Source organism: Gekko japonicus, unplaced genomic scaffold (assembly GCF_001447785.1).
Source record: "Gekko japonicus isolate JY-2015 unplaced genomic scaffold, Gekko_japonicus_V1.1 scaffold48, whole genome shotgun sequence".
NCBI lineage: Eukaryota > Metazoa > Chordata > Lepidosauria > Squamata > Gekkonidae > Gekko > Gekko japonicus.
The window spans coordinates 764996-778584 of NW_015174273.1; the positions used below are offsets into that span (position 1 = coordinate 764996).

The 13589-nt window shown below is 46.8% G+C and overlaps 1 protein-coding gene across 1 annotated transcript in view; it reads left to right on the plus strand.

Annotated features, from left to right (window-relative positions):
• The window catches only part of TRABD2A (TraB domain containing 2A), a 95098-nt gene that overhangs the window by 1216 nt on the left and 80293 nt on the right, over positions 1-13589 (plus strand). The gene's annotated exons all lie outside the window — the stretch shown is intronic.

Consider the following 13589-nt stretch of genomic DNA (forward strand, 5'->3'; position numbering starts at 1 on the left):
TGTGTTTACTTTTAACACTTCTCACCCCTTTGCCAATCTCCCCCTGGCCTTCAGCACCCCGGGGGGGGGGGGTGGGGGTGGGGGTAGGCCCTGCATTCCAAATGCGCCTCATCATCAGCCCCTTGGTTTTGTGCCGCTTGTTTTATCTCCTGCCCCTGTTAAAAGAGAGGGTGGCTTTGCAGGCTTTTTTAAAAAGGCTAGGTTTAACAAAGCCCCCCTTAAGTTTTTCATCTTTTGGGAGCCAGCCTGCTTGGTTGACTTGTGCTATCAAGATCTCTGGGCAGAACCTTTTTTTCTTCCCAGGCTGGGGTTGGGGGGGGGGGGAGATCAACAGCAGACAGATTAGTTCTTCTAACTAGTAGTTCTCCTTGAAGACAATTGGAAAAGTCAGGCTGGTTGGAGATGACCTCTTTGACCCCATACCTCGGAATTGCTAAGATAGGGAGCCCCAGAATAGGACAAGAGCAAACACACACTGTGGAAAGGTAGAAGTTGGGAGTCCAGTGGCACCTTTAAGACCAACAAAGTTTAATTCTGGTTATAAGCTTTCTTCATGTGCACAAGGAAGCTTATCCCCAGAATTAAACTTTGTTGGTCCTAAAGGTGCCACTGGACTCCAGCTTTGTCGTGCTGCTTCAGACCAGCATGGCTACCCACCTGAATCTATCACAGTGGAAAGGTGTCTTCGCAAGAACAGGATGGTCTCCAATGCTACGTGCATCTACTTAGAAGTGTGTGTAGGATTTCAGTTTCTGGCTAAGGGTAGAGTTGCATCTAAGTAAACCTGTATTGGGTCAGACTGGGTTGGTCTGCCTTTGGAAATGCAGTTTTGTAGCTATGCCAAGTTTTATTCCAGTGCTCCTAATGTATCCTTTCCTGCAAACGGTGCTGGAATGCGCTGGCACGTTCCCTGTACAACTTCGAATCAGACGTGTCAAGCTTGGAGCTTGTTTTAACTAACAGGGCGACTCTGCGTGCACTTATTTGGAAGAGAGGCCTGCTGAAATATTTACTTCCAAGTAAACATGAACAAGATTGTGATGTGTGCTGGTATTGCACAGTTCTTGCTTGTTTCTTGAAGGTAATAAGCTAGAGAGTGTCTGTAAACCCACACTCTGCTAGGCTGCCTAAGTCCCTTTTGAATTTTTTTGCAGAGCAATCCGAAGCAAATTATTGGGGCTTACGCCCAGGAGAGTGGTCTTAGGGCTGCGACCTTAATAACCTAATTGGGTGCTGGACTGCAACCATTGCTAGTATGAACAGTTGGACAAATCAGAGGACGGAAGTGTTAAAGGAACCATAAAAAGAATTACGATAATAGTATTCTAATCCTAAATGAGGTGGTGTTTATTTTTTTAACAGTGTATTCTGGATCGGGGTGTGTCAGGTAAAATGACAACTCTCAAACACTATGTTGTGATGGATTTGTATTTTCTAGAACGCTTGTCTGGAAACACTGATTTAAAATAATTGCCATTAAATACTGTAAAAACATTGGGCACGATATAGGAAACTTACTAGCTTTTAAGAGGTGTGGTCTCAGGTTGCCAGCGACTTGGGGGGGGGGGAATGTCCTTTCCCTTTAATAGAGACTTAAAAAATGAAGAGTTGAAACTTTTCATGAGGTAAATAACATCCCTTTAATCCTGTATTAAGCAAGTGGTTAAGACATTTAACTGCAGGCTGTGGAAGGTCAGTAGTTCAGCAGTTCGAGACCCGAATGTGCCGCATGACGGAGTGAGCTCCCGTCTCTAGTTCCAGCTCCTGCCAACCTAGCAGTTCGAAAACAAGAAATTGCAAGTAGATAAATAGGTACCACTTTGGTGGGAAGGTAACAGTGTTCCGTGCGCCTTGGTGTTTAGTCATGCCAGCCACATGACTACGGAAACGTCTTTGGACAGCGCTGGCTCTTCGGCTTTGAAACTGAGATGAGCACCGCAACCCTAGAGTCGGACCCGACTGGCTTTCGAGCAAGGGAACCTTTACCTTTACTTTAATCCTGTATTAAAGGGGGCAGGCTGTTTTTCCCCCTCCGGGCTGTTGGCAACCCGCATGCGATATGATGCATGGTTGTTCAGAGGTCCCGTTAAGTTCAGTGGAACCGACTTCTGAGGAGGAATGAGTGGGATAGCAGCCCTGGTCCCTTCATAACTAACGGGAGCTGGTTCACCAGTTCAGTTCCCTTCCATTGGGGAATTGCCATTAAACTTTGACCTTTGTCTTCACTACCAACCCTCAGTTCTGCACGGGTAAAGTTACTGGAAAGCTCTGGCACTATCCAGACCAGCTGATGTTCTGCACAGATGTTCCATTCAAGTGCTTGCTGTATGTACAAGTCAGTTTGTGTCTCCGTACTGAGCTGTATATGTGCTGCTTCATACTTATTTTAGTGTGTGTACTGGAAAGGGTACGCATACATTTTAAAAGTAATTCCGTCTCAAATGCTGGATTAGAACTCTGCTAGAATTTTGCTTCAGGTCATTATCTGGTGAAGGAGGAGTAGGCCTTGTGGCAGGCAGTGTGATCAGATGCAAGGGAGGATGGGGTATCTGTACTTAACCCGAAATAATTGTGTCATTCAGGGAAGTGCAATCTTAGAACACTGCTGTTTTTTTATTATGGATATTTTGTCAGTATAAGTGAGGAAAATTGACATGTGTGGTGTCAGGCTAGGAACTGGGTGACCCAGGTTCGAATTCCCACTCCACTGTGGAAGCTCGCTAGGTGAGCAAGGGTCAGTCATGTGCTCTCAGTCTAACCTTCCTCCCAGGGTGGTGGTTGTGAGGACAAAATGGAAGGAGAATGATGTTAGCTGCTTTGGGTTCTTCTTGGGGAGAAAAGTGAGGTTATAAGGAGCTAAATAAATAAAATCTCCCAGCGGCATGGGCATAGGACAGTGTGTTAAGCTGGTGGTGCACCAGAAAACTTTCTTGCATGATGTGGCTGAGAAAAATGGGGTTTGCGCAGGGGTCATTTCCTGCAGGAGTGCACAGGAGCAGAGCTCCGGCAGTGAAGAGCCCAGGGGGCGGGCACATGCAACAAGCCCCACCCCCAACAGCCCTCAGTCAGAGCAAGAAGCAGCCAGGTAAGTTGCAGAGCACCCCCCCGCCCCCCTGGTCCAAAACAGTCCAGTGGCACCTTTAAGACCATGTTTTATTCAGGTACAGGCTCTCCCTCCTCTGCGAGGATCTGCATGTTCCCCCCCCCCCAATAGCTAGCAATCCAAAACAGTCCAGTGGAGCCTGAGCGGTGGGTGTACTCAGTGGCTCCAGAGTCATGTGCAGCTCTTTGATATGCCTGCTGTGGCTCTTCTGAGCCCTGTTCCCACTCTGGCACCTGCCCCATGTTTTAGGAAAGTGGGCAAGACCCTTGCCTAGTGGGGCTTGAGGTTGGCCAACTTGAAACAGCTGCCAGTGGAGGAATGAATAAGCTGAGAGCCTCTCTGAAGTGCAGGCCATGTGCCAGGGGAGGAAGTAATGTGAACTTTTGGTCTGTTGTCATTGTGTATGTGCCCTGTCTCAGATGGCCCAGGCTAGCCTGACCTTGTCAGATCTCAGACCCTTAAGTAGGGTCAGCCTTGGTGAGTGCTTGGATGAGAGATAAGTTGCCAACCCAGATCAACTGAGTCAAAATAGGAGGCCGTCTTCAGGCTAAATTACAGGGGAAGAATTTTTTTTGCAGCTGCATTCCTTTGCTTCTCCAGGGGTAATGCTTGGTCGCTCTGACTCTTGACTTTTTACCGAGTCGGCAAAGATCAGCCGTACCCCGTCGAAAGTTTGGAAGTACAGTGTTCCTCAAGACCTCAGGCTTCCCAGCCAGCATGACCGCGATCTTGGCAAGGTTCAGTTGCAATCTGTTTACTTCTGGCCATTTAACCACAGCAGTCAGGCAGTGGATGAAGACCCCAAGAGATGTGGACGGAGAGAGAAGGAGCTGGGTGCTGTGAGCCTACTGATGACACCCAATTCTACCCGTCATTTCCCCTAAGGGCTTTACACAGAGTTTGAATAGCATAGATAAGACTGCACCCTGTAGAGCCCCAGGAGACAGATTCCATACTGATGGTAACTGGTCTCCAGTGGCGATCCCTCAAGTGTGGTCCTTAAGGAACAGTTTGAACCAATCCAAAGCGCGTCTCCTGATACCTGTTCCTGCCTCCAGATGTTTCACCAAGATAGCATGGACTCCTGTATCAAAGGCTGCAGATAAATCCAGTAGGAGCAACGAAAAGGCATGGCCTTTGTCTACATTCAGACAGAGATCATCAACTAAAGCCACCAGTGCCGTCCCTGTCTCATAGCCTGGCCGGAGGCCAGACTGAAAAGATTCCAGAGCGCATGACTTATCTGAGGAAGCCTGGAGTTGGGCCCGCTATTGCTCCCTCAATCACCTTTGCCCAGAAGGGGCAAATTAGAGCCAGGGTGATAATTGGCCACATTGTTAGCTCAAAATCAGTGACAGTCCCTGCACTGCATGAAAACTACAGAATATTGGCAGCTTAATTTCTCTGTGGGCGATTAACTCTGTCCAGTCCGAGATTTCAAGTGCATTTTTGAATGCAGAGTAATTAAAATTCTTGAAACAATTTTCTCCTGAAGAATGTCTTTGAGCTCAGAATGTGTTGAGGAAGCTCAGGCTAAATCATTTTGTTTCTTAAGGATTTTTTTGGGGGGTTGTCATTCTGTAGCAGAGGCCCACAACCTTTTTGAGCCTGTGGGTACCATTGGAATTCTGGCGCAGTGTGGTGGGCACAGCCACAAAATACCTGCCATGGGAGGTGGGGCATGCCATACAATGCTGCCGCAGATCCTCTTCAGTCACAGCTATGATCCGTGTGCTATAAGGGTAGATGCAGCCAAAGCAACATTTGAAAAAAAAAACCTATGGTCAATCAGATCTCAAATGGCTATTTATAAACCTCCACCCACTTTTAAAAACCACTTAGTGGGCACCAGGAAAAGTTTTTGCAGATGCTATGGTGCCCGTGGGCACCATGTTGGAGGTCCCTGTTCTATAGTATGATAAGCAGATTTTTTTTTCACTCCCAAGACTGGATTTATAAATAACGTGGATCCAAATAGCTACCTGGAGCTGCGGTGGCTCAAGTGGTTAAGACACTGAACTGCAGGCTGTGGAAGGTCAGTAGTTCAGCAGTTCGAGACCCGGGTGCCGCATGACGGAGTGAGCTCCCGTCTCTAGTTCCAGCTCCTGCCAACCTAGCAGTTCGAAAGCAAGACATTGCAAGTAGATAAATCGGTACCACTTCAGTGGGAAGGTAACAGCGTTCCGTGTGCCCTGGTGTTTAGTCATGCCGGCCACATGACCACGGAAACGTCTTCGGACAGCGCTGGCTCTTTGGCTTTGAAACGGGGATGAGCACCACAACCCTAGAGTCGGATTCGACTGGCTTTCGAGCAAAGGAAACCTTTACCTTTACCTTAAATAGCTACCTAGATAAAAGCAGGTAATGTTGTGTTTCCTTTAGGAGGGGGAGGAATGTGTGGACTATATTTTACATGCTAGTAAGCCTTATATATTTATGGTAGGCCTTATGTATTTATTTAATGCATTTTTATCCCATCCTTCTTCCAAGGTGCTCCTGGTGGCATACATTGTTCGTGCTCCTCCAGTTTTTTCCCTCACATCGATCCTGTGAGGTAGGTTAGGCTGAGAAGGTGTGGCTGGCCCAAGGTCATTTGGGGGCTTCCATCATGGCAGAGTAGGGATTTGAGCCTGGGTCTCCCAGATCCTAATCTGTCAACTACGCCACACTGCCTCTTGCCAACTGACCAGAAAAATGCTTTTAACAGCAGCTTGATGTTTAGAAATCTTTGCTAGTGAAGCTTTCCCACATCACGGAGAGGGGAATCATCACCAGCAGGCCTACGGTTTGATTCAGTATAAGGCCGCTTCATGTGTCCATGTCTGCCTTTGAAGCTGTAGTTAAAACACAACTGCGGAGGCTAGTTGAAGAGCTGGCAAGCTCACAGACTTCACGCTGAAGAAAGCTCAAATAATCTTGCATTAAGACTTGTAAAGCTTCACTGTGAAACATCACTGAGGGATATCAGTGAAGAGCTCCATAGTCATAGTCTCTCTCCTTTTGTCTGTATATCCGCTTTACTTAGCTCTGGGATTGCTACTACTTGTAGTAGTTACAAACAGTGACCAGCAGAGGAGCTGTACATGTAATGAAGTTCTGTATATGTCAGGATTGGGGACTGAGTGGGGCTCTGTCTCCCTTTGATGTCTCTATGCAGTCATGAGGGGGTTGGGGCTGTGGCTCAGAGGTCGAAGAAGAAGAAGAGATTGGATTTATACCCCCCCTTCACTACCTGAAGGAGTCTCGGAGCAGTTTACAATCTCCTTTCCCTTCCCTTCCCCACAACAGACACCCTGTGAGGTAGGTGGGGCTGAGAGAGCTCTCTCTCAAGATCTGCGCATGAGAGAAGAGCTCCGAAAGAACTTGTAATTGACCCAAGGTCACACCAGTAGCTGCATGTGGAGGAGTGGAGAATCAAACCTGGTTTTCCCAGATTAGAGTCCGCGCTCTTAACCACTACACTAGAGCATGTGCTTGGCATGCAGAAGGTCCTGGGTTCAATCCCAGCATCCCCAGTAAAAAGAATCAGGTAGATGACAGGAAAGACCATTGCCTGAAATCCTAGAGAGTCACTGCTAGTGTTGAGTAGACAACACTGATGTTGATGGAATCAGTGTCTGAGTCAGTATGAAACAGCTTCCTGTGTTCATGATATAACTCTTTAAGGTTGGCAGTTGCTTTACTATAACCTTGTTTCTGTGACTTTTAGCAGCATGCTAAGCAGATGAAAATTTAGCCAGGAACGTTTTCCCAAGCATAGGAATAGTGGAGGTGTTAACCCGTTAAATGTCTGTATAGAGGCACAAGAGCAAGGCCAGTTAAAAGTCTGTATTTTATACTGAAACCCCCATAAACGATGTGGCTAACTGAGAAAAAACCCCTCTAAAATATAAAGCAGTGATTGTGTGTGTGTGTGTCCTGACTCATTGCCCTGGGGTTGAAGGCAGCCAGCAAAGGAGCATGGACACAAAATTATTGTTCTAAATTAAATTATGATTATAAATAAATAAAAGCGTCATAAGTCTCTGACAATAAAATTAAAAAAGCAAAGACAGCCGTATCAGCCAAAATAGTTGTCCTTCCACTAAAGAGCCAGTTTGGTGTAGTGGTTAAGTGTGCGGACTCTAATCTGGGAGAACCGGGTTTGATTCCCCACTCCTCCACTTGCACCTGGCTGGACGACCTTGGGCAAGCCATAACTCTGGCACAGCTGTTCTTGAAAAAGAGCAGTTTCTGTCAAGAGTTCTCTCAGCCCCACCTACCTCACAGGGTGTCTGTTGTGGGGAGGGGAAGGGAAAGGAGTTTGTAAGCCGCTCTGAGACACCTTTGGGTAGTGAAGGGCGGGGTGTAAATCCAATCTCTTCTTCCTCTTCTTCTCTCAAATAAGACTACCTTACAAGCCTTCCTGAATCTGGCAAGGGAATCTGCAGCTAGGCCATTCCAAAGGAACGGGTCTACTATGGAGAATGTCTGTACCATAATGTTTGCCCTGCAGACAATCCTAGGAGAGGGTGTCAGCAGGAGAAGGCAGTCTTTGGAATGTAACTGGTCCTGGGGGAATGTGGTTCAGGAAGTATGAAGGTCCTGCCCCGAAGGGCTTTAAAGATGATAACCTTTGACTTGATCTCAGAAGCAAACCGGTAACCATTTCAGTTGATGCTGCGTGACAGTCGTATGCTCTGAGTGGTTGTCCCCAGGCACACTTACCAGATGGCGCTTCCTAGATGTCTTCAAAGGCAACCCCACGTAGAATGCATTACGGTAGTCCGGCATAGGCATCTGTGTTAATCAATCCAAAATATATAGTCTTGTGTAAGAACATGAGGAACTGCGGTGGCTCAAGTGGTGAAGACGCTGAACTGCAGGCTGCGGAAGGTCGGTAGTTCAGTAGTTTGAGACCCGAGTTGCCACATGACGGAGTGAGCTCCCATCTCTGGTTCCAGCTCCTGCCAACCTAGCAGTTCAAAAGCAAGAAATTGCAAGTAGATAAATAGGTACCGCTTCGGTGGGAAGGTAACAGTGTTCCGTGCAGCTTGGTGTTTAGTCATGCCGGCCACATGGCCACGGAGATGTCTTCGGACAGTGCTGGCTCTTCGGCTTCGAAACGTAGATGAGCACCGCAACCCTAGAGTTGGATTCAACTGGCTTTCGAGCAAGGGAAACCTTTACCTTAAGAACAAGGGAAGTGTCCTGCAGGACCAGTGCAACTCTGGTGATCTTGGGAAGAATCTCAGCAGCCAGCAGGTGGTCCCCCAGAACTGGGCAGTGGTTCCATCGCAGTTTCCCGACTGCTTATCTTGGGATATTATAAAGTCAAGATAAGACTGCTTATCTTGGGATATTATAAAGTCAAAGCAGCAGAGTTGTAAAACCAGCCAGGTGCCCACAGACCAATTTAGATCAGGAGTGCAGGGAGTGGAGCTAAAGGCTTCTGCCCCGGCACCATTTTCCTGACCTAAGATGGCCCTGGGGAGTGGTTATTTGACCTGTTAAGAACTTAATATATCGATGGATACATGTAAGTTTCCCCAGTGGAGCTAATACTATCACCTTGGGCTGTTTCAGGTTGGGCAAAGGAGCAGGGTGGCGGTGGTTTCAAATCCCCTCCTGCTGCATGCCATGGTCCAAGTCCAAGCTGAGCCCCTGCATGCCTGAGAAGCACAGGACTTCCAGAACATACTTGATCAAACGAACTGGAGAAATAATGTGTGAATTTGGCCCTTCGGTAAACCATGGGCTCTTTTTGTAGCAGGAACTCCTTTGCATATTAGGCGACACACCCCTTATGTAGCCAATCCTCCAAGAGCTTACAGAGCTCTTCTTACAGGGGCTACTGTAAGCTCTTGGAGGATTGGCTACATTAGGGGTGTGTCGCCTAATATGCAAAGAGGTTCCTGCTACAAAAAGAGCTATATAACCCAAAAATACCAGTGTGAGTTAAGCTACTGTAGTGTGTACTCTGACCAGCCTAGCCTGATCTCATCAGATCTTGGAAGCTAAGTAGGGTCAGTGCTTGGATGAGAGACCACCAAAGGAATACCTTGCTTTGTGCACACCTGACCTCTGTAACAAAAAAACAAAAAAAAAGATTTAGACTGGTCAGTTACGACTGGACCATTGCCCAATACTTCTTCTGGCTGAAGTCGGGTAACCTGACTCCACTTAGCCGGTTTGGGTCATACTTTATTATAGAAACCAGACCTTTAAGGGGGTATCAGTTTTCAGGCAGGGGAAGGATTCAGTGCCTGCTTCAACCTTTTCCATGTAAATGAATGAAAAGATCTTAAACTTGGTCATGTTGGGTGTTGGGCAGCGATGATGTTTTCTGATTTGCACTTTGATTTCAGTAGTGGGGGTCAGAGTTCCACCCTAAGCAAAGTTGCGTCCTTCTAAGACCGTTGGTTTCAATGGATCTGTCAGGGTGTAACTGTGCTTAGGACTGCACTGTGATACACTTGCCATGGAAATGAATGGGCCTTAAATCTTCACATTCAGCGGCAGTTGTGCCTGAGGGTGATTTAGTGGGAAGCATCTTGTGACAAGCTTTTGCATATATGTATAATCAAACCCCATAGTTGCTTTGGAAAGTCTCCTTGGATTTCACCTGGAGCAAAGGCAGTGGTCTGAATGAGAGCCAGAAGGTGAAACGTCTTAAAAGGGGCTCATTAGCTCCTGATTGCTTGGCCATTAAACTGCATGACCACCTGTAGCTTTTCTTAACATTGTCCTGTTCCTTCCTCCAAGTCATTATGACAATGGGAGAGGAAGATAAAAAGGTAAAGGTTCCCTTGCTCGAAAGCCAGTCGAGTCCGACTCTAGGGTTGCGGTGCTCATCTCCGTTTCAAAGCCGAAGAGCCAGCGCTGTCCGAAGACGTTTCTGTGGTCATGTGACCGGCATGACTAAACACCAAGGCGCACGGAACGCTGTTACCTTCCCACCGAAGTGGTACCTATTTATCTACTTGCAATTTCTTGCTTTCGAACTGCTTGGTTGACAGGAGAGAGGAAGATACTGCTCCTTAATAGAGGAGGATGAAGTTGGTTCCTTATTTGCACTTCCTTATTCATTCCTTATTGTTACTTATTCGTATAGTCATTCAGAAACACTAAGGAGAGTGAGTTGGAAAGCTCTGAACCCCAAAATAAGCTCTGAACCACCACATATCATATACCGCCACATTCACAGGACTCTCCCCTTCAAGGGGACACATTCTGTGTGCTGGTCCAAAGCGTGGTTCCGGTGCCAGTTGCTCCAATGTGCGGTGCCCCCAGGACAAACACACAGGCAGACACTGGGGCCAGACTGCCCCCCCCAATATTTGGAACACCCCAAATGACACATCGCCACGCTCTGGAGACTGTGCCCTGCAAGGTGACATACAGTGCTGCCCGATCCAAACACCGGTTCTGATGCCAGGAGCTTCTGTTCGCAGGGCTTCCCCAAGGCCTGTATTTCAAAATATGGGGGTGTATGAAGTGTGGGGGTCCAAACCTTATTTTGGGTGCAGGGGGCACTTCCTTATTCAAATCTCCTTTGGAATACAGGCCTTGGGGAAGCCCTGCGAATAGAAGCTCCTGGCATCAGAACCGGTGTTTGGACCGGGCATCACTGTATGTCACCTTGCAGGGCACAGTCTCCAGAGTGTGGCGATGTGTCATTTGGGGTGTTCCAAATATTTTTTTGGGGGGGCAGTCTGGCCCCAGTGTCTGCCTGTGTGTTTGTCCTGGGGGCACCACACTTTGACAAGATGACAAGGTGTGTTACTTTCAAATACAGCAGGACATTTCAAACCGGTGTCAGGTCAAAGTTCCTGAAGTGTTTTTGTCAACGTCCCACATCCTCATTACCATGAAGGAGGAAGTGTATCTTTTTCAAATGGAGTGTTACTTCCTGTTTCGTCCCTATAAATACTGCTTTCTCCCTTCTCAGGGGGAACGGGACCCAGCAGGGGCACTAAACTCTTGAGCTGTTTTTAAAATAGCAGGAATCTGAAGTTGGTATCTATTTTTAATGTTTTAACATAACACTTCTTGGAGAGCCAGCCAAGCTGACTTTGCCCTAAAGGAATTAAAAACACCTTTCTGCTGCCAAAGACCATGGGCCTACTCTAAGCTTCTGTGGGCGACCAATTAAGATGAGCTGGATGTGGTATGTCCTGTACATTTCCAGTGGAGGAATTCAGCAAGGTGAACGTTCGCTGTACTAGATCCAGATTCATCATCCAGCAGTTAGATTACCCCACGGTACAGTCCTAAGCAGCGTTACACCTTTCCGTTGAAGTCAGTGGGCCAAGCAAGGTGTAATTCTGTATGAGGCTGCAGTGCAGGGTAATCTTAAGGCCTTTTCACACTGTAAAGCCGTGTTCCTAAGCTTTTATGTGTATATCTAAAAAGACATATTAATACACAGAAGGTATGTATAAGTCAGTATTGGTGAGAGAGAAGCAGTACCTGTGAAATATTTTTTCTTTGGACAGTTGCTTGTTTGCTGTATGTAAGACTCAGTTGTTAATATTGGTGAGAGATAAGCAATACCTGCGAAGGATCTTTTTCTCTGGATAGTTGCTTGTTCGCTCTACATTGCCACCAAGGTGCTGAAATACCTATGTTTGAGGTTGGATTGCAGTTATGGAGCCGGCATAATTCAGTGTTTTTCCATACTTCCCCCCTGTAAGCCCTTTGCAGATAAAAAGATAATTAAAAAACAACAACCACCAATTTTTAAATCTACCTTTCTGCCCATACAAGGGCAACCAAGGTGGCTAGCAATATAAAGCCACATTTTAAAACCATTAAGATCAACCCCTCCAATGCACATCATTAAAACAATTTTTAAAAGTCTTAAAATACGTACGACACATTAAAACAGTGATTAAAACCTTAGTAAGGAAGGACTAATCGCTGAGGGATTGCCAAACGAACCAGAAAAGTCTTCATCTCATGACAGAAGATGGCAAAAGAAGGAGACAGGTGAATCTTCCTTGGCTGCTGTTTATGACTTTGTTTATAAAAACAATAAGAAGTAAAGTAAAGCAGTCTTTACTTTCTCTTGTCAGTGAGAATGTCTTCCACAGAAGCCCTCTTCAAACAACGTAAGGCGTGTAGAAATCAACATGGGGAAATGGGCACAAGCACGCTGGCCAGCTCCTAAGCATCATGTCTGTGTGTACCGAGTATATTCATGTCCCCATGGTCTGGGCAGTGCTACCCAGCAGCAGGCCCCTGGGGGAAGAAGCCTGCATGCATGCACTTTTATGTATGGGTAGATGCTAGGTTGCCAGGCATGGCCTAGCAACCAGCGAGAGACTGGGGGGGGGGGCAGCCAAGGGCAACTTAAAACCATAGAGTTTCTGGCGAGTGCTAGAGAGGTCCAATGGCAGTTCTGGGTTTTCCCAGGAAATGATGTTACCCCATCAGCCTTGATGGCCATTAAAAACCCAAAAATTCCTGCCATGTGGCAGGAGAGGAAAAACAGGGGCTGGCAATGTGGGCAGATACCATACTCATGAGCCAGCAGTCACATGTCCAGTAGGGGCCAGCACAATCATGCCTCCCTCCCCCTCTGCGCATGGATTTCTCTGCACCTTATGTCTTTTGAAGAGGGCGTGACAGAGGTGAAAACTATGGAGGCACAGCATTTTGCTTCCTACAGGCTGAGAATGTAAAGAACATAATCAAAACGCTTTGTATTCTGCTTGTACTGCTGTTAAACCTAGTCTATTTTATGCCTTATGTGGACTGCTGTAGCCATGGTGGTACGTGATGTTGGCCCATACTGCCTGTCTTTCACTCTTGATAGGAGGGTAATTAGGCCTAGAAACATTATCATTATCCGCCAGTGCTCTGTTTGAAACAACCTGCTTCTTGTTTTGTAACACAGTTGAGTTAATTACCTCATCTCCAAATCAAGTCTTCTAACCTTCAAGCTGTGTGTTTCTCACTCTCCTTTTGATGCTCTAAAATGGAAGAGGGTAGTCTTAGAATTCTTGCAGGCTTCGATTTAAGCTGCCCCCAAAGTCCTCCAGTATATACCGATAGGGAATGCCATAAGCAATCTGCTTGTGTCCATATTGGCTCCTGTTGAAACCAGCTCCGCTTCTTTTTTGAGACACACGGGGGTTTAGAAGAAGCCACAGTGAGGGGGGGGGAGTAGTTATGGTATAAACTGACCCCCTCTTCGATTTGGATTTAAATCTACTATACTCAGAGTTTCGACAGCCCTTACTGATCTACTGTGTACAATATACAAAATGCAGGTCTCCTTATGTCTCCTCACGGGGGCCTTTGGTACATTAGATTTAAAAACGGGGGGGGGGCTAATGAAATTCCGAGTGGGCCGTGGGGCAATACCTTTTCTTTTGGAGATTCCTTTTAGATAGACTCAGATCCTTATGTGTGCTCTGTGTCACATAAAGATCAGGCCTGTTTAAAACAAAGGAGTGTTGACCTTCCAACCTTCTCCATGCCTGTGGCGGCTTTCGAGACC